The sequence below is a fragment of the Vicugna pacos genome, chromosome 14, assembly GCF_048564905.1.
Source record: "Vicugna pacos chromosome 14, VicPac4, whole genome shotgun sequence".
Lineage (NCBI taxonomy): Eukaryota > Metazoa > Chordata > Mammalia > Artiodactyla > Camelidae > Vicugna > Vicugna pacos.
Genome location: NC_133000.1, coordinates 12,074,968 through 12,098,796, shown reverse-complemented (window position 1 = coordinate 12,098,796; position 23,829 = coordinate 12,074,968). Strand labels below are relative to the sequence as shown.

At 42.9% G+C, this 23,829-nt stretch overlaps 1 protein-coding gene and 1 long non-coding RNA gene across 4 annotated transcripts in view; one reads left to right on the top strand and one right to left on the bottom strand.

The window, feature by feature from the left end:
- Positions 1 to 23,829, top strand: part of LHFPL6 (LHFPL tetraspan subfamily member 6) — a 203,291-nt gene that overhangs the window by 51,247 nt on the left and 128,215 nt on the right. The window lies entirely within an intron of this gene.
- Positions 17,394 to 21,251, bottom strand: LOC140685488 (uncharacterized). Its single transcript, XR_012058732.1, has 3 exons — positions 21,182 to 21,251; positions 19,838 to 19,962; positions 17,394 to 17,657 (listed from the first exon to the last, which is right to left on the bottom strand). It is a non-coding gene; the product is annotated as an uncharacterized lncRNA (long non-coding RNA).

The following is a 23,829-nucleotide window of genomic DNA, read 5'->3' as shown; positions in this document are numbered from 1 at the left end:
CAGGGAATGTCCTCTGAGAACCTTCCTTGTCTCTGATGCTATGTTAGTTGGAACTCTCACTGTGGTTTTTCAGCTTTTTTTATTTGCTGCTTCCCTGTCCGGTCACAGGTCTGTAACATCATTTATCTACCTTGGCGCGACCTCCATGTGCCCAATTCCGGGGGGCGCTATTCATAGCAAATAGAAAGTGGATGGTGCCCTTTGGGTTTGTGAGATGCGGTAGCACTGATCTTGAGCACCCACACTGTACAGGTCCCAGTGGTGGAATGTCCCGTCATCCACAGGCGGCTTCAGTTCAATTCTTACTCCACGGGCCCTGTCTGACACGTGGGGCACCTCCCTTCCAACTCTTCTTCCCACCCTCTTCCAGCTCCCAGAAAGGGAGCTCGGCTTTTTTTGAGGTCTTTGTCTCACACACCCTCTTCTTTAGTAATGCTGTCCTACTTGATGTCCATCTAAAAAAGTCCCTCTCACTCATTTAATAATTCAACAGGTTTTTTTTTTTTTTTACTGTGCGTCATGCATTATGTTAAGCACATCAAAAGTGCCAGGTCTAGCCTTGATTTGGATAAATCAGTCCTCGGAGAAGCTTCAGCACGTACCTCCCTCTTCTATAAAATGTTCTCCTTCTTGGCACTTTGTGCAAAACTTCTTTTAAATTATCACTTGGTTTTCATTTACATCGTGTTGTGGTTGCTTATTTTATCTGTGTATTTTCTTCCTCTAGACCATAAGTCCTTTGAGTACAAGATCGTGTTTTTTGTTTCCCAACTCAGGACACTGGAAAAAGCAGAAGTTAGACTAGAATAGACTGTTTGAATTTCAACTCCGCCTCTGACTAGCTGGGCAAGCTACTGGGCTTTCCTGAATCCTGGAGCCCCCGTTTGTGTATTGGAGATGAGAATGTCAGATTCGGTCAGTTCAAGAAGGTTTATGTGTTCTTGCTATGTCCTTAGACTTGGAATGAGAGCATGCTCGTGCATTTCCAGTACAGAGCCTTACCTCCCTCAGCATGAACACGCTAGGTGTCCAGCCAGCTAGTCCTCTTCATCCCTGCGACTCTGAACGTGGTCGGGACTCGTGGATGTCTATGGAATCAATAGACAAAGAACGCAAGGGCTCAATCATGAAATATGTTTAGATAGAAATGAGGGAATTAGCACAGATTTTATATTTGATTTCTTGGCAGTCACATCTCTGCTCATCGGGCCCTGGGCAATAGTGACCCTGCTCTCCAGCTGTCTTAAACAGAAGCTAACTGGCATTGCCTTAGGCATCTTTCTCTCTTTTAACAAGAGAGTAATTGTTTGGAAAGTCTAGTCATATACATGTTTTTTTCCTCCCAAGTGTCTAAGCAACACAAGAAATACATTTGTTATTTATTCAGTGTTAATTCTTCTTGCCGAAGGGGGGAAATGAATTTAAAGGGAATTCCTGGAAGACTATTTGGGGACCTAAAAATAAAAGTCAGGGTTTTATTTTAAGCTTGTCAACAGGGGTGACAAGTGCAAGAACTGTAGCCCAGATGTACGAGAAGCAGCTCGTAAATTCCATTTCTCACGGTGTTTTATCTCGCCTGCCACTTTCCCTAAAGTGGAAGTAATTTTTAATCTCATAGAGCGAGATGGGGAAATTCCACTTTCCTTTGCAGAGGTGACACTCTGGTGAATGCACAGCTGCACGGGACACTTGTCCGTCCTAGGGGCTGGCGTCCGGGAGGGAGCAGGGTGCCCTGCAGCCCGACGCTCAGGCTCCTCAGGGTGCTGCTGGGCCTGCCGTCACCCTTCCTCTCCGGGGTCTCCACGCTGCTGTGAAGGCACTGGGAGGTGACCGAGGGGCCTGATTAGAAGTCCTTTGATTTCCCTTTCTAAGTCCGCTTGCACGGTATTCAGAGGGCTGGCTGTTTTCAATCAGAGGGGAGAGGGAGGACTTGTAAGTTGATGGGTGAGCAGTAAGTATCCCCGTGGAGAAGCAGATTCAGCCTGGTTCCAGGGGACAGGGCAGGACTGGAGTATTTCAGTGAGTGTGGAGCTGGCCTGTACTCTGAAGCCAGAGCGGAGAATGTGCCAAAGCGTGCTTCTGTCGGAGTTCCGGGCTCAAGTCATCGGGTGGCCCCCCAGGTCCTTTTCCTTACCCTGAACAAAAGCTCAAATGATGGCTTCTCTTTTCAGATGCTCGTCTCAAGTGAAGCAGATGAGATGTACGATTTAGAGCTCAGCCATGAACTTCAAACCTGAACCAAATAGGAGAGAGACCAGAGCCAAATCTCTGATTTTCTAGCTTAAATTTTTATGACTTCAAGTCTTATGTCTAGCAGGAGTCACTGGAGCTTCTTAAATATGTAATTCTAGTAACTTGGTCAGACCCGTGGCTCGTGCAGGGCAGTTCCTGGGATGCAAATAAAAAGACGGATGTGAGTATTTCCCCATCCTACTGACTTTGTAATCTCTTTGGGGAAGGCTGACAGCCACAGGCGAGGCTAAGTACCAAGGACACAGGAAGTAAGAACTACATAACCCGAAGCAGCCCCCATTTGACACTCCTGTCAGAAAGCTCCTGGGTTCAGTGCAAAACTGGAAACCTGACACAGGCTGTCCTGACCACAGAGCCTGTAATGGTTTCCACTCCTGTTGTCCTGTAGCATTGATCTTGTCTCGCTCGGTCCAAATCTTCCAGCACAAATCTATCAGGAAAGAACGAAGAAACAGCCCCGGCCATGTCATCAGCTGCTCAAGAAGGAGACTCTAGGTTCCATTAGATTATAGAATATACACACATGGTTCATTTCTGTCTGCTGGGCGTGTGTTCTAGCCATGATTTCATCAGCCATGTAGCAAAACGGCCACTCCTGGCGGGGAGTAGAATTATTCAAGTTTTGTTTTCTTTGTTGACTTGATGTTCTCATCATTCCGTGTACCCCAGACTTGGGCAGAACCCCCAGTTATACGTGATTTTAGTGCCCTTTTCTACTTACAACAATTCCCATGGAAACAGTTCCTTATTTCTGTGCCCAGTTGTGTTACACTCACCCCACCTGATGGCTTTTGAGCTCCCTGAGAGCAGGAGACCCACCTGTCTCATCTCCCCCTAAACCCGCTGTTGCGTGGTAGGTGTGGGGAGAGGCAGTCACGTCTGGCTGATTCCTTCAAGGTGCTTTTAGCCAAAGAAGGTCAGAGTTTTCTGAAAACCCACATACCCTTCTCCTCTTGCACAGTGTACCGTCCACACATCAAACCAGACAGCCGCAGAATATTCCAGAGGGTCAAGGATTCAAGGTCTTGGTCTTTTTTCTTTTAGTGACCCTCTGAGTCAGGCAATGGTACCAGCTCCAAATATGTTCAGATCCTGCGAATTATGTGATACACAATTGTAATGAACTTTGAAAGGCGTGTTAATAAATGTGATTTTTATGAACCCACTTAGACTCTCCCCCTGCCTGGTTTTTTTTCCAGGACCTGCCTGTCAATTGCATCTTTCTTTTAAAAAAAGCTCATTAAACCATGCTTATTTGGATGAGAATCTAGTCTATGTAAAATCAGTATGCATTGGCTTTTCCTCAGCATTTATACTAAAGGAATATTTGTTGACTACTTAATTCCCAGGGGTACAGCTGTGTTCCTGTGTCCCTTAACCTCTCGCTTCCCCTTTATCGAAGCATCTGTTTCACGTTTCATGCCATCAGTACGTTCTTCACATCATTAAAGTAGGACCCGTCTATACTTCAACCACCCTGCCGTCGGCCCTTGCTTTTTCTTACCTTTTATCTGTGCCATCGTCTTCTCCTGTCCTTCCCCAACCTGACTAAGCAGACGGTCCTTTCTTTTCTGTGTGAAGATAATGTTAGCGCTCCCTTGAAGTTCACCCCGTGTATTTACGGAGCCTTTCTTTCCCCTAAAGCTCTGCTCCGTTATGCTCCTCTCCGTCCCTCTTCTCTCACTGATTCTAAGACCAGCGTTAATTCTGGAACTTATACTTACTTCTTCATGTTTTGCAAAATAAATGGGCCTTGTATCGATACACCTGCTTAGAGAGCAGAGCTGCTGTGGGAGAAAATGATAAAAAAAAAAAAAAGTAAATTCCATTCTTGGGGTTTCTCTCTCAGGTCTTTTACATTCTCTTTTGGGCATCACTCTGGAATGTTCTCCAGAATCCAGTCCCATCGCAGAATTCTCTGACCAATGAAGAGTCCAGATGGCTCATTCCTCTTATGATGTGGATCTTCGTATCTATTCATGCAACTTAACGCCGTTGCTAACTCCTTAGTAATCACGTCACATCGTGGGCTGGTATTGAGTTTCCAGAAACCTTAACCTCTTATAATAATAGTGACAATACTGGTAACAAGAAATACTTTCTGTATAATGGGCATTTTATATGTATATATTCTAAAGTATAAGATTATGTGGAGGATTAAATAAAGGCTCAAAGTGATTATGTACATTGTCCAAGGCTGTGCAGTTAGCATGGATCGAGGCAGATTTGTTTTTTTTTCCTTCCCTGCAAAGACTTCTGAGTTTATATTTCCTTCGCTGTACATTCTAGTGCTGCTGGCTTCAGGTTTTTATGCTTATTCATATGATAGTCCAGTTATGTTCGTTTCAACCTATTGTTTGAGCTGATTTTGTCATGTTCTCGATTTTCTGTTCCTCTTGAATTTGTGCATCCTCCAATGACCTGATAAATATTCCTTCTGTGTCTGCCTGAAACTGACTGAGAGGACCAAGAACATAGGAGAGTTGCCCACCACCAGAAGCTTCCTACCAGGGTGACTGTCCACTTATCAACACACTTTGGAGAGAGTTGATTAATATCTGTGATTCCATTTAGCCATACTACCATTTGGGCCATATTTCTGCATTGTCCATGAGAATGTAATGTAACTGAAATCAACAAGGGAGATGCTATATCAGATCCTGTGTGAATAATACACAGAAAAAAATTGTCTTTTGGGGGCTGTGGGGAAGAGGGAATAGACAAGTACACAGGGAATTATAAGCAAAGCATGCTGAATTTTCTGTCAGGTGTAGCAAGACCCAGGGAAATTCGAAATGGAAGAGAGTCGGTCTAGTAGACCTGCCTGTAGTCCTTGTAGAGAGAAGATGGTACGACATCTAGATGATGGTATGCCAGCTGAATCTTAAAGGGTCCACAGAGGGCTGTAAGAGGTGAGAGAACGTTGCCTGTGCGTGGAGGTGCACCAGTGCACGTGTGGAGAAAAGCAAGTCAGCCGCTTTGGCTTGTGGGGCACGGGGTGCATGAGGACTGCAGTGCACAGTCAGGCTGGACAGCTTGGTCATGGACTGACCCGGGGGCCTTCTGTTGTCCTCGCAAGCTTGCACTTGGCCATACTGACAACAGTGGGCGTGTTAGGAGCGCAGACTCTGAGGCGAGACTGCGCAGGCTTGAGTCCTGCTGCGCCCCTTACTAGCCATGTAACCTTGGGTGGGTCGTTTAAGCCACCTGTGCCTCAGTTTCCCTATCTGCAAAATGAAGTTAAAACATCAGCAACCTTGTGAAGCAAGTTTTTGTGAGGATTAATTGAGGTAACTTTTTTTTTAATTGAGGTATAGTCGATTTACAATGTGTTAATTTCTGGCATATAGCATAGTGATTCAGTTTTATATATATTTATATTCCTTTTCATATTCTTGCTCATTATAGGCTATTACAAGGTATTGAGTATAGTTCCCTGTGCTCACAGTAGGACCTTGTTGTTTATCTATTTTATATACAGTGGTTAGTATCTGCAAATCCCAAACTCCCAATTTATCCCTTAGTTGAGTTAACATTGGTTAAGCACTTACACAATGTTGGTCAAATGGTTAGTGCTAGGGGCTTGTTAAAGAGGAGAGAGGTTATTGTCTTTGGAGGAAGCATTCTTCCTTTTGCCATCACAAAAGTTAGATGGCAAAATGCTTCCTCCGGTGGCAGTGAGGATGATGCCCTAGTGAGAGGAGGTGTGGTGTCCTGGGGGTCAGGGTGAGTAGAAGCAATGAGAAAGCCAGTGGGATGGGCAAGAAATGATGAGGGAGGGTCTAAAAGAGGGGATGAAGAGGACCACTTCCTTCAGTGTCCCGTTAATTTTCCCTCCATGAATTGGCCTGCCCTTGTTGGTTGGTCAGATTGAAGTCTCAGTGCACAAGCTCCTGTTTTGTTCTCTTCCACCTGCTGAGAAAGGAAGTTATCAGCAAAGCAAATCAACAGTCGAGCACCTTCCAGCTGCTGTGCAGTGGGCACCACTAGACATGTTGTTGATATTTGGATAGATGACGACTCTTTATTGTGACTACATTTACTTCTGTAATTTGAGGAAAGCATCCAGTTCACTGCTGTCTGTGTGCATGTGGTTAATAAACGACTAACACACATGAAAACTGCCCAGCACTCAACGTATCTCATCAGCCTTCCTGTTGCTGCATAAAATTCTGCGTCTCTGCTGCAGACCGAATAATGTGAACCTGATAATCAAGCCAGAAGTTCTTCGTGTAGAGGAAGGGGAGTGTGATTCTCATTTTTTAACCTCTCTTCTCCTTTTCATCATATGAAATGTACATGAAACACACATCCAGCAAGTGATCTGTTAACAGCAGAACCTGGCTCTATGTGACGGTTGGTATTTTTGGATCCTCTGAAGTTCCGCTTTCTAAGATTCCATTCAAGAGAAAAAGGATCACAAAAAGTGAAAAATAAAAAAGGATCGCGTAAGTATTGTAACAAGCGGCCCTGGTGAGTGAGCAGTTTAAAAATAGGGAGGCTTTGCTTCTAATTTGGAGGAAGTGTTGTTTGAAGCTCTGAGAACAAGGGTTTTTGTTTCTGTCTCAATGACCTTCCTAAAAGGCTGCGGGTACCTTAAGCTCCCTCAGAGCCAGGAAGGTAGGACGGTTTTTAAAAGAAAGGAGCAGAATTGGTGTCTGTGTGGAATTTGATTATGGACCATGTTTTCAGATCCTGCCTGGGTCCCAGCAAGCATCTGCTTAGGTCCAGTTGGCTTTCCCCACGAGCTGGGCTACACATGACCCAAGAGTTGTCCTTCCCCAGTCCTGCGGTCATTCTCCACCCTGGATGCCCGGGGAAATCACCTTGAGACCTAAAAATACCAGTTCCTGGGCCCCATTCCCAGAGTCTGATGTGACTGGATTGGCCTCAGTGGTTCTAATGGGCAGTCAGCGTTGAGAATCTCAACTGCTGGGACCACCACGCCTCAGGCAGGAGGAGCTAAGGAGTCCGAGGTGAGCCCTTTGGCTCAGCATTGCCACATTTGCTGCTGCCTGGCCTCGACATGGCCACACTTTTGGAAGCTGATTTCTCTCTAAGCATCAAAGACCCAAGTCCCCCTTGACTTGAAGGCAGAAGTTCAGCTTTCTTTCCCTGTGGCTGACTTCACGACGTGTTAATCTGCCCCGTTCATCACAGTCCGTGGAAGACCAGAGCTCTTTATTTTATGTTTTGTTTTGTTTTTTGCCCTCGGGGAATTGCCCCTAGAATTCCGTGGTGCTAGCTACGTGTTCTGTGTAGCACGATTCTTGAATGCCCCCTTTCAGTATTCCCTCCCCGGGGCGCGCTCTTGCTCCTGGTGGGTGTCCCTGGCAGGACAGCTGGTCAGAACAACCACTGGGCGCCGTGCTCTCAGCTAGCCTTGTACTGGGTTGATTTGGCCTGATGCACCTGAGGTGTGTCTTGTCCTGCTTCCCCACAGAGTTTGTTCTAGTTGGGAATCTGGGTCCAGTTCATGATTCCTGACCCTTCCAATATACTTACTCTGCCCTAACTGTAGGTCATTGAATCTTACATAGCCCTGTACATCATGAAAGGCATTGGTTCAAATGAACCCATTCTGAAGATCAGGCTGTTGGGGGATATGCCCCTGGACAGGGAGGGTGGATGAGAACCTTCGGGAGACTCTGATACACCCTGCTTTGCACTAAGATCACCGATTTGCAAGGCTAGGAATCCTTTCTAGCATGGACCGTTCCTGAGAATCTCTCCCTCTCCTGAGTCCAGAGGTCAGTGCCTGAGCCTGGGTCCCCACGGTTCTAGGCAGTGGCTTAAATATTAATGATTTAAGTGATTTCCTTTGTGTAGGTTTAACCTCATGTCAGTTTTTTTTCCTTTGTTAATAATACTTCCTACTTTACTTCATCTGTCCTCCAGAAATTGAGGTGTTAGGATTTGTAGATGCTCACTCTTTTCTTGGCCTAGAAGGAGGAAGCATGGGGCTCACCTACCGATCCCAGGAAGGGGAAGAATGAATCGGAGCTTCCCTTCTCAGCCTTGATGATGCATTTCACGTAAATCATCCTTAGTTTCACAATTGTAACTGGTATAAATGCTTAGAAAAAAATTACCTGGTAGTGTTGAATACGGAAGGATTTTGTTTGTTGTTAGAGCTATGAAATGAGGAAATTCCTCTGGTCTAATTGACCTGACATCAGTTGCAGATGGAAAGGAAGGTGTGAAAGGAGACGAACTAAAGTTTGATGACTCTTAATATTCAGAGTGTCTTGGGACTTCCATGCTGATCTACTTAGTAATTTGAAGGAAGAGTCTCTGCTGGCTCCACTGAAAAATTCTATGATCAAAAGCCAAACATAAGGTAAATAAATCAGTAACTCTTTAGAGGTAGATTTATTGTAGAATTCCTATCATTAGCAAACTTATTCTAGTATATTTATATTTGCACCGGACTTGCAAAACTCCAGACTGAGTTTATGTATGTAACATTTCCACAGACATGCTTGTAAATGTGGTTTTGAGGCAACATAGAAGAAAGACTTATTTTAATGGCAGTATTTTCATTTTGGTGGAATGTTGCTGCTCTTCCAAGATTTGATGGTTTTAATGTAAGTGGTTTTTATGAGCAGGTGGCTTTTTGTTATTGCCGTGAGTTGGAAAGGAATTAGACAGAACCTGGTTATGTTACAGTATTCAAAAAAGTCACTAACTAGCTTTCAGTACCATTTGTCGGGCACTTGACCCTTGCTGAGTGACAGCCTCGTTCTGCAGTGATACGCAGCGATCTGGCAAGTGTTCTGACAAGCAGGTTGAGCTGTGACCCTGAGGTGAGAAACCCAGTTGAATCAGCTTGTGGAAGTCCTGAGTTGAGGAGGGTGGGGATTTGGGGTTCACTGAGAGCGGACACAAGGGAGGACTATCTGACTTCTTTTGCTTGATTTTTAAAAATGAAACCGCCTTCAGGAGTGTTTTGTTTTGTGACAGGTGCTTCTGCTTTTAAGAAGGAAGTGCTTCTGGGAAACCTCACTTGACAGGTCCTGATGGATAACCCTAACTTACATGTTTGAGCTCTTGTAGAGTTAGCTATTTTGACCTTAACTCTTAGCCCCAAAGAAAACAGAAATGTTGTCAAGATAATAATACCTAGCGAGTGCACTTCTGCCTGCCCCTCTAGCTTTCTTCGTTATGTAGATTGGCTCACAAGTTAACATTGCTGGTGTACATGACTATGTCTCTAAAGTTTACCCTGGGCCAGCTGTGTCACGATCAATATAATAAATAAAGCTATATGCAACATGTGAAAACTTATATGATCTTAAACCGGATCACAGTTTAACTCCAAATCCAGTTTTTTTTTTCTCTCTCTCTTTTTTTTTTGTTTAAATGGAGGTACTGGGGATGGAACCCAGGACCTCGTGCATGCTGATAAGCACAGCCCTGCCACTGAGCTATGCCCCCATCCCCCAGTTTTCTCGTAACAGCTTCTCATGGACACAAATTGACAATATGCTCACCTCCACTGTGTTCTTAGCATGCATAGACATCGCTTTAGGATTATGTGAAATTTGACTAGTTTGGATAGTATGAAGCAAGACTGTTAGAAATAAACCCTGATTTTACAGTATTTACATGTTTTACATAGTTTCTCACTTACTAGGGCTGATTTTCCAGGCAGCTCCCATGCTCTTCACCTAGTTCATTCACTTTCACGTTGAAACCACATAGGCTTTGGTGCTGCTGGTCTGTCGGTTCTCTGGGTGTCCCATCGTGGACCGGATGCTGCTCATCATTGTCCCACTTCAGGGAGCATCAGCAAACAAACCTGTTGGGCCTCATCTTCTCTGGAGATTCTGATTCATTAAATCATAGGTGAGGTGCCCGAGCACCTGCATGTTTGAAAAGCTCTCCAGGTGACTCTAATGTGTCCCAAGGCTGAGAAACGCTATCATAGAAGGACTGAAATCAACACTAGAGAGGTGTGGCCTTTAGGGACATTTCCAACCCTGAGATTCCTTATAGGTTGGTCCAGCGGGAGGTGTCAGAAAGTTTTAGAAAAATTTAGAAAAGTTATAAAGGTGAGAAGTTAACGAATGGAAAAACATACATTATAAGAGAATCCTTTATCATTCAGAAGGATTTTTCTATAGGGCTCTTTCAGATAGAAAACATCTCTGGGTTATTCAAGATATAAGTTGTTTAAAAATGTATAAGCTGTTAAAACATACAAAAAGTCTGCCACACAGGTTTTGGAAACCCAGGTCCTGGGAACGGTAACCAGAGTGTCCCAGATCTCTTGTCTTTTACCAGGAAAGAAGTTGTTGAGGACCTGACACGTTGGCATCAGGATCTGGGGAAGTGAACTCTTTAATAGGGAGGCTCCTGTCTAAATTCAGCATGTAGTACTTTTTTCAGCAAAAATGTAAGGATCATCGCACTTCCTTCCAAGTTAACAATGCTTTGTATTTAAGCAATTCTTTCCATTTGAGTCTCTCCCCACCTCCCCTCTCTCCGCGCACAGGTGCCTGTGGCCAGAAGACACTGTTGATGTCACGGAATGAAGCCGAGTCCTGGAGGGCTTTGAGCTGCAGGCTCTCAAGTGCTTGGGCTTCATTCTGAAAGTAGCAGGGAGGAGGAGCAGCGAAGCAGGGAGGTGACCAGATTGGACTTTCACTTTGGAAGGACCCACCAATTCTGGATGAATTGGAGGAAGGGAAGGGTGCGGTGAGGGTGGGAAGCCCAGTCAGTAGCCTGAGTAGTCTGAGCCAGAGACGGTGAGCCAGGCCTGCCTGGTGCCGGGGGCGGTGGGGAGTGGCGTGGGTGGGGACTGTGGATGTAGCGACCACATCCTTCCTCCTCCTAGTCTGGACCGTTGTGCGGGTGCAAGTAAGCACCGTGAACAGTCACCCCAGGGTAACAGACATCAACTGGAACTGTCCCAGACAAACAGGGACACATTGCATTAGTAGGTATAGAAAAGAATAGACACCTTTAAGGAGTTTTGGAAACTTGAAGAAAATTGGGTACAAATTTGGACCTGGAAAGTGTCTGGGCTGGAGACATGTATTTGGCCTCTTCACTGGAGATTACAGTGATAAAGATTGATGCCAGGATTACTTGAGGTTACTTCAGATTTCGAATAAAGAGAAAGGAGCCAGGGAGCCTGTCTCTGTTTGTAAAATCAGAGCACGAAAAGCATTTCTGTCATCCGAGCCTCTTGAAAATCTTGAATGCTTGGAGCATGAGCAAATAGGTTGTTTGTTTTTTTTTTCTCCCCCTCCCATCCCATGAATGTTCACCACTTAAGAAGTGGTATCCTCATTTATCCTCTTTGTACTTCATTATTTTTTTTTTCCTTTCCAATCAGCGAAGTGCATTTTAAATAGTCTCGGGTACTCAGGAACTAATTATGTAATTTAAAAGTGTAAAAGTTCTCATTACCCCCCTACAGTCTACAGGATTTTTCTTTGGAATCCTTAGAGCACTTGGCAAGCCTTTCCCTTTAACACTATGGTAGGGTTTCTTTAAAGCAATTTCTAGGAAACGGTGTTATTTTTGGATCACGTAGGGAGATCAAAAAAAAAATTTTTTAAACCTCCTTCTCTCCTTAAAACAACATAGCACACTGTATTTTCAATATGAAAGATTTAGATCGCTGTCATGTAATGTGTGCTACGTTAAGAGAACGCTGCACAGGCTGATATAGGAGACTGTGATAGGCTGGCCAGCTGAAGAGCTACAACTCCCTCCCATGCTGGCACTTTTGATGTCAGCTTTGTGTTTTGATTATTGTCTTTGGGGTTGTAAATTACTCCTGGTAAATTAAATTCAACATCTCATTTTCATCAGGGTTTTGGTTTTATTCATTTCTACTGTTCAGCTAATTGAAGCTTGCAGAGGTCACGTGTCCTTGGCCAAGGTCATCTAGCATGTCAGTGTCTTGGCTCAGGTGAGTTTTCTTTTAGTCCCTGTTGAATCCCATGTTACATATTCATCAATCTGTTAATTAACATCCAACTCATCCTCGTTGCTCTCCTGATGAACTGGCTGTGTTTAAGGGCCTTCAACACCCGGGGGATTTTATGCGAAGTCTGCATGCTCATGCGTTATCATTTATCTGCAAAGGAGGAACACCCAGAGGTCAATTATGATAACCTCCTGCATGGCGGATGCTGCTCTCCAGGGATTCGTTACCCTGTGCCAGCAAAATCAGGCCATGGGCCGCTCAGGTTGACCACTAGGATGCTTGTGTGGGGCTGGATGAGACGTCACGCGCTGTCTGGTCTTTGAGGCTGGTGTGGCAGAAGGCAGGAGGGCCTGGGAATAAATGACTTCATTTCAGGGGCATGAAGCCTTTGCCAGGAGAGAAATGTTCTGCATTCGTTTCCGAGGGCTGCGCTGCAAGTGTGGCATAGCTGTTAGATTTTTGTGACTGCTGCCGAGGGCTTTGTCTGCCTGGATACCAAATGTGAAGCTTGCAGGAATCCAGCTTGGAGACTATTCCAGAAGGATTAGACAGTAGGAACCCGTAATTAGCCTCCGCAGTCTTACGCCTTCTAGGATATGCCAGAATGCGCAACTGTCTTAGCTGAAATTAGTTTAAACATATTAAGTGAGCGGCAAGATAAAAAGAAAGGGCATGCTGTAATTACATGTAACTTTTCAGGTTTGAATTCATCTAAAACTGTATTCAAGCTACAGTTTTTTCTCTCCTGTGGAATACTCATAGTAATTCTTTTTTAAATGAAAGCAGAGTTTTTGATGATTGGTTTCCCCTCTCAGTTAATAATGCTTTTTATTTAAGCAGTGTCTTCCATTTGTGTCCCTCCCCTGGGTCCCTCATCAGCACTCACAGGTCCGGGTGGCCGGGAAGGCAGTGTTGATGCTAATATAGGGCTAATCCATGGCCAGTTAATCACCTCCCTCAGCACAGACAGCTCTGCTGTCGGGCAGAGATAAATTTGAAAGGGAGAAAGATGCTTTAAAGCAACACCTAAAAATTATTATCCAACAAAGGGAAGCATTTAGGAAGCTGTTAAGCCGGAGAAAAATTCCCAGGAAGGAGGAGGCGACAGCCTATATCTTGCAGTAAGGGCAAATGGTGAAAATAAAGTGTCAACCCAGGCACATTTTATGTCATTTCAAGTGACTAAAGGCCAATTTGGCACAGCATGTATTTGGATCATGTGCTGTAAAACGGCGTGACCTTGTTTCCCGATACTGATTTATAGCTTTGGTGTGCTTCTAGCTTTATTTTGCTTTCTGGAATAAAAAAAAAAAAAAAATTCTCTGCCCTTGATGGGCAAGTGGGCAAAGCCAGAAGTGGCTGCAGGCGCGTCACTCCTTGAAGGCAGCCGGGCTCATCCCTGGCTTGGATTGCTTTGGAAGTGGAGCTAACAGGCAGGGACAGTGTTTTGTCAGAAGAACCATCAGGTGTAAAACAGAATAAGATTCTTCGCCGGTGAACTGAGCAGAGCTGTTAGAAGTGCAGCCACTCCATTTAAAGGGGATTCGGGTCTCATCAGGATCAGATGAATGCAGTTCAACAGCAGCGGCTCCAAAGGCTCTCCAAGCCATGCCTAGGACTGACTGGCTAGTTACTGATTCATTTGGTCTGTTCCTGCAAACGCCCAGAAAACGCACACGTTCCTGGTACACATTCTTTGAGCTGATTCCTAACACGTGGCATTATGACGTGGGGGATAGGCGTCCCTGTCCTTTACCACTTCACTATTTTTGTTTTGGTTTTGGCCGGCTGGAATTAAAATTTTTACATCAACCAGTTGGGTCCTTGGTTGTCTTCTTCAGCTTTGGGAATATTAAATTTTTTCCACATTAGTGTAGATATGCATTCTACATTTTAGTCTGTGCTTTGCTGCTGGGTAGGTGGGGGTTCTACTGAGTTGACAAGGGGCGTGCCTTTCCCTCCGCCCATCCCTGGCACTCAGTTAGCCTTGGATGAATAATAATTAGCTCATTCATAACCAGAGAGATCAGAGGGAGGTGCAAAATACTGGAATTTGATGGGGTTTTAGAAGTCATCTTTCCAATTACTCAGTTCACAGATGAAGGAGTGAACCCAGTTATTTTAATTCAGCCAGTTTAGATGCTTAGTACCAGAATGTGGGTCTCCTGACCTTTAGTCTAAAACATCCTTCACTCATCACTCAGTTTCCCACTGAGTTGAGTGTTGGGGCCAAGAGTGGGAATTTTCAGGATTAATTGTTGAATTTCAAGGATCAAGTTGGAAAGAGTGAGCTCAGGGTGCTTTCATCAGTTCTCTAGACTGGTTCTCAGCATTGGACCGAGGGGAGAATTCCTTGATAATTTCGTTAAGGATCTAGCTGTTAGCCTCTGTACAACCTTTTTAGTTTTGTTCGGAAAAATCTGACCTCTTGTGTTCGTTTAATATTAGTCAGGAAGCACATAGCTATTCTGGACAAGCCATTGATTTTTCACTGGCCTCGGCTTCCTCATGTGTAAAATCAGAATAATGGTCCTCAGCACCACAGGTAAGAGATGATGTGAGTCATACCCTCTGTCCTCAGTTTCCTGTGCAGGAGGCTGGTCACCCTGGGGTTGATCTAAACCAGTGGTGGTCAGAGAGTCCCGACACCTGGAAACTTGTTAGAAATGCAAACCCTTGGGTCCCATCCCTGAACTACTCTGTATCACAAATTCCGGGGTAGAGTCTAGCAATCTGTTCTTTAGCGGGTCTTCCGAGAGATAATAATGCACAGCGAAGTTTGAGCACCAATGATCTAAACAATTCTTTCTCACCTTCTAGTATAGTCATGGAACTGAGGAAGTTAAAAGGAAACATTTATATGAGAATCAGCTAATATTCATAGATAACTAACCATCATTTAAACTTCAGGAAGGAGAAACAAATGTTCTGCCGCTCTATTCTCTGTATGACAGCGGTGTTGGCGGTGGGGGAATATGGGAGTCTGTACCCAGCTGTAAGCTCTGCAAGGCTGGGCCGTACCCAGGATGCTCCCTTGCTATTTCCCCAGCATCTCTCATGGTCTCTGGGACACACTTGGTACTTAATATTTCTTGAAGAAAGAATGAATGAATGAATGAATGAATGAATGAAAGTTAAGAATACTTTGGCATTACAGCATGTTGGTGAAGCATCAGATTGGAGAAGGGACAAGTTCAAAGCCCGACTCTAGTCCTCTAGCTGGGTGAGCTTTGTTAAGTTGATTGTCCTTTAGGCTTGAGGGTCTTAATCCCCAGTTGGCCTCCTCCGCATCACCAATGTTGTATGATTACTTGGCTCTTACTTGGCAGAAATGGAGCATAGTCTCCTAAAAGCTGTTGAGACTAAATTGCATGTATTATTTGTCCCACAAAATACCAGTGCAGTAGGGATCCCATAATACCTACTCAATAAATACGTCCTAAGTGTAAGTGGGGACAGGGTCACATACATGCCGTAATCGTAAAGGCCAGGATCATAAAGGCCTGGTGTGCTCCTTGACTGAGGAGATGTATGACCTTGGACAATGAAGTTTATTCTCTCTGAGGCTCAGTTTCCTCCCTGTAAAGTGGGAACGATACTTTCTAGAACCATTGCAAAGAATAAATGCCCTAATACGAAAGCTTCCACTGCAGCGCCCAGCACATCATGGGCACTCAGTGAAGTGCAGTCTACTTTTCTTATTTTCACATTTCCCCATGAACTAGCTTTCTAGGCATCTTAATGAACATGTGCACTTATTTCCTCACTCTCCGAACTTCCTGTGTATAATTTTACTTCCTAAGACTTTTAAAGCCTATTTTGAGAGAGTCACATGAAGAAGGCCACAGGAAGATATAAAGTAGAAATATAACCCAGAAGCAAGTCTGAGCATAGAAGATGCTACAAATGTGGCAGCAGAAGAGATGTGGGGGCCGAAGACAACTATACCTTGATGATTAGAACGAAAGAGTTGCTTTAGGTCAGAAATGCATGAATACCTTAAGAAGCGTGGTTCCCTTTTACTTCCAACTGGAAGTTATTTGATTTGATCCAAAATGACTGAACCCAACCCAAGACACACTTTCCCAACCAATATTTCCAGTTAGTAACATTTTAGGCTTACTCATCTATATTCAAAAAATGCCCTTGCGCTTCCAAAGGAAGAGAAATAGGAGCCAGGGGAGGGCAAAGCCAACAGATGGTGAGGATATTTCTTCTCTGACAACAGCCAGCACATCTTGGCCGTAAACCGTGGTCAGCGTGGTCTTTCTCGTGGCCAATAGCAGAGCATGATTGGGCGGGCTTTCCACACCCCTGCCTTCCATCCAAACCCTCCAAAGGTTAAGAAGATTTTGCAGTTCATTCTCATTTGTAAATTTTTAATCAAAAATGACTTTATTATAATCCTGTGCTATTTTAAGAAACAAATTTCGTAAAATGTTAAGATTTGGTAAATCAGGGTATGGATTCAGAAATATCCATTATATTAATTAATCCATGACTTTCTGTGTATTTAAAATACTTTATGAGAAAATAGTTAAAAAATAATAATCAGGGATACCAGTTCCAGTAATTTAATTTCAGATTTAAACTGTATATTTCAAATTGCAGTTTTTCTCTTCTAGTATTTTTTATTTGTTTGTTTCTTTTACTTACCTTTTCCATGCAGAAATCAAAGTTATCCATTTCTGATACTTACTTGCAACTAATCCCTATGGCTCCTAACTTGATACTTTCTTCCCTGTTTCATCTTTTTTTTTCTTTTTTTCTGGAAAGGTGAATGCTAATCTCTTGATTAACATAGGGTTTGGTGAAGAATTTGAGTTACAGATCTAATGATTTCAGACCTGTGTAAAAAATACAATTTCCCAGGGAACCACCATCCCCCCACTCCCCAATGTTAAAAGTAAAATCCTGGGGCAGCCGGAGAAAAAATTGTTTCTGGGTTTTCAGTTCTTAGTGACCTGCCCCCAGAAAGGGACCAAGCAGTTCTCTTGGCAGTTACTGTAGACTTCTCCACCCCAGTTTGCCTCAGGGCAAAATTTTGCACTTCTGGAAAACATGTGTTCTAACTGAAGGAGAGGAACATGAAGGAAACTCGAGGCATGTTACTTACAAACCAACACTGCTTAGAATTTATGATTTGATAGACTTAACTCTGCCTTTAATGGGTGACGCTGTCTTTACTTAGTTTTTCAATCTAATAAGGCACATCCATTGTTTAGGACTCTGGAACAGTGCTCATCTACGATGTTAGCCTTCACTTTACCATTTGCGGAGCAGTCAGTAACCACCAGCAGATGGGCGACTGAGTGGACTCCAGGCTTCCATCACGATTCTCTGTGAGGGCAGTGAGCTTCTCTCGTAGAGCCTTTTCTATTTCTTGTTACTTTAACGTTTGCTGGTTTATATTTACTATCCGTGTTTTTAAATCTCTTCTTCGTTCTTCATCCTGGCATTCCTAAAGAAAAAGCACTTATAATAATTGGAATAGAAAGATGCTTTAAAATAGTCAAAAATGTCAAAAAATTTAAATAGTCAAATATAGAATAGTGAAATAAAAATATAAGAAAATATACATATGCAAAAAAACTTCAGCCCATACCTCACACCAGAAGTAACCCCAAACATGTTATATTTCTAGATGTGTAACCCCAAACTGTAAAACCTCTCAAAGAAAACCTAGGAAGAAATATTCGTGACCTTGTGTTAGGCTAAGATTTCTTAAATATGACATTAAAAGCATGTTTCATAAACAAACAAAAAATAACTAAATCTGACTTTGTCAAAATTAAGAACATCTGTTCTTTGAAAAACACTGGGAGAAAATATTTGAAAATTACATATCCAATAAAGAATTTGTATCCAGAATATCTAAAAAACACTCAAAACGTGATGATAAGAAAATAAAGCAATTTTAAATGGGCTAAAATATTTGAACAAAAAAAGAGCAAAACAACTTGGCATCTTCTTAAAAAAGTTAAACATACACATACCATGTTACCCAGCCATTCTACTCCTAGGAATTTACCAAGGAGAAATGATGCATATATTCATCCAAAGACTTGTATATGAGTGTTTACAGCAGTTATCATTGTAATCACCCCAACCTGGAAACAAGCCAGATGTTCATCAACAGGTGGTGGGATAAACAAATTGTGGTACATCCATTCACTGGAATATTATTCTGCAGTAAAAAGGAATGACTTTATGATACATGTGACAACATGGGTGAATCTAAAAATAATTATGCTGAGTGAAAGAAGCCAGGTAAAAAAGAGTGCATACTGTATAATTCCACTTATATAAAATTCTCAAAAATTCAAACTAACTTGCAGAATAGGGGTTTCCTGGGATAGGGGAGTAGGAAATGGGACAGGAAGGAATTACAAAAGATCAGGAGGAAATTTGGTGGGAAAATGGATTGGTTTCTTATCTTAATTACGGTGATATTTTTATTTTCATATATACATCAAAGTTTATCAAATTGTACACTTTAAGTAAGTTCAGCTTTTTATATGTCAGTTACATCTCAGTAAATCTGTTTGATAAAAAGGGAAAGAGAAGAGAAGGGAAAGGCAAAGGGCAAGAAGAAAAGAAAAGAGGAAGGAGGGAGGGAGAGAGGAAAAGCCTGGACTGAAGTCAGAGACCAGGGTTGGGGTCTCAGATTTGCTGTGTACGTGTAGGTGAATTGCATCCTTTGAGTGTCAGTTTTCTTTTCTATAAAATGAGGTTAGTAGCATCTATCTCATAATGCAGATAATGTTTATAAAAATATTTTGTAATATGCAAAATGTCATTAGGCATTATTATGTGTTAGGCAATATTTGTCAAGCAGATACAAACTGCAGCCATTGGGTCATTTCCCTCCCTCTTGGTGGGGGTGAATATCTGGAGTCCTCTGGGGTGCAGGGGATGTTAAAATGGGCATGGGAAGGAGAGAAGCAGGGATCTTTTGCTGTGAGATGGAAAATATAACCTGACACTTCTTAGACCTCTCATTGCACAGGAAATGTCCTGCCGCTGCCCTTCTGTTTGGGTTCTCCACTTCCCAACATGCACTGCTCCTGTGGCTCACGGAGCTCGCCTTGTAAGGATGGGCGGTTTCTCTGGGTTGTCCCCAGTCAGGAGGAATTGAAGCAGAAATGGGCAGTAAATTCTTAATGCATTGCACACATTATGCACCATGTTATTTTTCAACAAAAGGCATACCATGCATTTTTCCGGTAAGCTAGACCCCATTTATGTTTATATTTACCAAAAGATGCCCAGCTATTGCTTGGAGAACATAAACAGCTTTTACAAACATAAGCATGTTTATAAAGAAATTGTTCGTTTAGAAATGTGCATACGCTCTTCCAAAATATTGCAGTTCCTTTGTTTCATTAAACATCTAGTCCTTAGAAAACCCAGAGTGCGGAAGTAAAGCTGCAAAGCACTAAGCCATTTAAAATCGAAATCAGACTTTAATAAGGGAATGTCATGTTTCATTTAAAAGCTTCTCTTCGCCTCCTTTTCTTATGCTGTCAAGTGAAAGAAAAGCTAGCCCTATAATTACACGGCTGCCTCCGTTTCAGATCATATGTGGGATCTCACATTATTTCTCCACACCTTTCTCCCTCTCCCTCAATCCTTACCCACCTTCCTCCTTCTCTGCCAGCACACCCTCCTCCTCCACCCCTGCTTTTTTCCCTCGACTTGCTTCTTCTTAAGGAGCTGACAGGATGATGGAGCTCTGTTGATTAAGCATCTGAACGACGCTGGCCCTGATTAATTTAGGGGTGACAAGCGAAAAAGAAAATAAAATACAATAAATGAGGAGTGTGAAACGTTTCTCGCGGTGGGTCATCGTCCTAGCCTGGCTGGGTAGAAAATGAGGTGCCTTCGGTTTCCACTGCTCAGCAGAGTGTGAAATCAGATGGAACTGAACTATGACAGACGCTTCTTCTCTTCTTTTCGGTGTCCCTCCCGCTGGCCTTGTGCCCCTGAGGTCCTTTCTCACGGTTGGTCATCGCGTTTGCCACCAACCACGAGGATCCTACCCCCTCGTTAAAAACTTGGCAAAGGTACCAGCCAGAGTAACAACAGGTCCGTTTTCATATATATTTTATTTTCATTTGTAGTTTATGCCTTTTGTGGAGGGGGCGTCCAAAATCAAAGCTCTGAACTGCCCTGTTGGTTGTGGAATGGGAATATGAAATCCATGAATTCAGTGCTGAATACTGGAAACCTTCATGTTGTTACCCAGAAAGTTGTACTGTAATAAAGAGCATGAAGACGATGCAGAAGGCCTGGTGCAGAGTGAAGCTATGTTATTTCAATTCTATTTCCTATGGTGATATATGCAGGGTAACTTTGTCCATAGAGAGATGGTTCTTGCTGGGTCACCTCCATGACTAGGTGGCCAGTTTTGAACGTGGGCTTGATCTGAGTTTAGTGGCAGAGGGAAGAGGGAGGGATGGGCACAGATTCTTAACAAGATGGATAAAGACAGGAGAAACTGGATAACTCCTTTGTGATAGTGGGGAAATGCATCCTTGAATAGGTGATAATCTTTTTATTTATACTGTAGACAAAATATTATTTAGGTAATGCAGGAAGGCTGACAGATACTGTCGTTCAGCCTATCACTGGAAACCTTTAGAGGGAACGAACCTAATGGAAGAGTCTCAGATTTGGAAGGACCCAAGGAAGCGGTGTATTCTCCACCCACCACACGCATCCTTCCCCGGCACCCCCAACCCTCGAGCTGAGTATGTTCAGTGAGAGGGACTCACTACCCCCAAGTTACTGGATAGTTCTGTTAGGCACTTCCTCTTCCTTTTAGCCAAAATCAGCCTCTCAAGAGTTGATCCAATTGCTCAAACTGCATCCTGAGCCTCTGAGAATAAATTGAAGCCATCTTCTGCCGGAGAGCCCTCCTGTCTTTTGGACAGTTCTCAAAGCTCTAGTAAATCTTTTATCCACCAAGCTAAAAAAACTCACTTCTTTCGGTAGTGTTTCACTCAGTCTCTTTTAAGATCTTGCACCATCCTTTACTCATAGTAGGCCTTCAGGCGAGGTTTCACTTGATAAAATCCTGATGCCCGTTATGTTCTGAATTCCATGAAGAGTTCTAATGACAACTGTGTTCTACTCACGTCCCATACCATGTGATGCGGAAATAGCTGTGATTCCTAGGATGTTTTGAGATTGATAACATCTATACATGGCTGATTTTAAACCATTCATTTAACCTCTTATTTCCATCTCATCCTCCCTGAGGTAGACATTCCTTTTTCTTTTTAATTTGCACCAAGAATGTTTAGGAGAAGAAGGCATGTCTGTGTGAACCAGCCTGAAATGAAATATCTGGGAAGAGAAAACCTGGGCTTAGGGGAAAATGTAAGTTCTTTTATTCTCCCAAGTTGATGAGAACAACGTGAGATCTTAGTTGTAGTTGAATTAATTTTAATTCATTCATTTACATTATTAGCCAGTTGATTTCTGCTGATTTTAAAGAGGCCAGGTACACTGAATATGAAATTGTGTATTTTTATCTTGGCTTTTGGTTGCATGTATGACAGCAGATAAAAATGTAAAATAATATGCTCTTTCTTGAGTATGTTTTAAGCATTAGAATTAAGAATGTGGGTATTAGGGCTTAATTTTATCTCCCCCAAATTCATACACTGAAGTCCTAACCCCCAGAACGTCACAATGTGACTGTGTCTGGAGATAGGGTTTTTAAAGAAATAACTAAGTTAAAAATGAGGTTATTAGAGTGGGCCCTAACTCAGTATGACTGATGTCCTTATAACAAGAAAAGATCAGGACACAGACACACACAGGAGAGACCATGTGAAGACCCAGGGAGAAGACAGCCACCTACAGGCCAAGGAGGGAGCCCTTCGAAGAAACCAGCCCTGCCAACATCTTGACCTTGGACTCTCAGCCTCCAGAAGCATAAGGAAAGGGATTTCTGTGTTTGAGCCACCCCGTCTGAGGCACTTCGTTATGGCAGTCCTAGCAAACAAACGGGGAAATGCTCACAGGGCCAGTTCTGAAACATGAAGCCAAACTAAGATCAAAGGGCACTTCAGACCCCATAAAATATAAGTACAATTACTTGGTCAGTGGTGATAATATTGGGCCTGCTAATCTTGTTCGTCTGAAATGATCCATCTGACATAAAATCAGCCCTTTCCTCTTAACAGCTTTGCAAGGAAAATTCACAAAACGTGATGATTAAACTGTATGTTTTAAAACATTCCTTGCCGCAAGTAACTAAATGTAATTTGAAATACGTTAGTAACCCTCCTGATGACTCACTGACGCGCTGCTTACTATGTTCATGCGTTCATTACAGCCTTGCTGTGCACCCTCAAAGCTAAGTTCGCATTTTGCCAAAGGAATCATATGCCAAAACTCCTAATTTGATCCTTTTATCGTTTTTCTCATTTGCAGATGGTTTGTCACCATTTATGTTGTTAACCTTTGGAGGGAGCACTTTGCAGTTGATGGGTCAAACTGCACCTGGTGAGAAATTGGTCTGATGACTTAAACAGGCTCCCAGCAAGTTGTTGGCAAACAAGCAACAGAATTTTGATTATGTCAGTGACCAAGTAATGAGTCTACACCTTCATAAAATAAACTAGAATAGGATTGGGTGGACAATATAGAGTACATTGACATAGTAAGATGATGTACTGTTCTGTGAAATTTTGTTTCAATTATATTCATTAATTTAACATATATTTATTGAGTACCTACTACATACCAGGAATTGTTCTAGGTGTTTGGGATATATCAGTAGACAAAGATCCCCGACCTTGTGGAGCTGACCAGCAGTAGGAGAAGATAGCTAATAAAAAATAACCGTGGTAAGTAAATTACACAGATCTTATTATATGGTGTGTTTGAAGGTACATGTATACCTTAGTGTATGTGTGCACACCATAGTATATGGCAAAACAGAAAAAAGTGTCCATAAGTACAGGGGCTTAGGAGTTACAGGAGCCGAGAATGGTTAACTTTTAAATAGGATGATCAGGGAAGACCTCGTGGAGCTGCTGTTTGAGTAGAGACTCATAGGAGATGAGGGCGTTGGCCATGTGGGTCTCTGGGGGAACAGTGATCGAGGCAGCGGGAACAGCAAATTCAAAGGCACAGGGTGGGAATTGGTGTATTTCCGGGACGGCAAAGGGTTGTGTGTCTAGAAAGGATGAGTGATAGCATATGGTATTTTTCTTTCTCACTAGGTTTACTTTACTTAGTGTGATGACCTCCAGCTCCAGGGAACTATATTCAATACCTTGTAATGTCCTATAATGAAAAAGAATATGAAAAGGAATATATATGTACACTCACACACACTCACACACACACACACACACACACATATACCTGTAAACTGAATCACTATGCTGTACACCAGAAATTAACACAACATTGTAAATCGACTACACTTCAATAAAAAATTAAATTATATTAAAAATGTGAAAAAGGAAAAAAGGGATGCATGAGAGAGTGATGGTGTCTGAGAGGTAGGAGTGGGCCAGGTCATGTGGCACTTGAGGGCCATTGTGAGGATCTGGCAGCGGTGCTGAGTGAAATTGGAAACCCCTCAGGGGTCTGGGCAGGGAAATGACATA